Raw genomic sequence first — 251 nt, forward strand, 5'->3', positions numbered from 1 at the left:
CCCCCCCGCCACCTTCCCATGCACATACACACAGGCGTGTGTGTGGCTACACGCACAGAGGCATCAGCCTCTGCGCATCTACACACCCACACAGCGGTAACAGCACGTATGCATACATGCACATATGCATATGTGCAAACACACACACTACCGGCATACATGCCTACACCCAAACTACCCTTCCGTGTGCACGAACGCACACGTATTACCAGCATATGTGCACAGACCCGGCACACGTGCGCGTGCAGTAC

The sequence above is a fragment of the Pygoscelis adeliae genome, unplaced genomic scaffold (assembly GCF_000699105.1).
Source record: "Pygoscelis adeliae isolate BGI_AS28 unplaced genomic scaffold, ASM69910v1 Scaffold682, whole genome shotgun sequence".
NCBI classification, from domain to species: Eukaryota; Metazoa; Chordata; class Aves; order Sphenisciformes; family Spheniscidae; genus Pygoscelis; species Pygoscelis adeliae.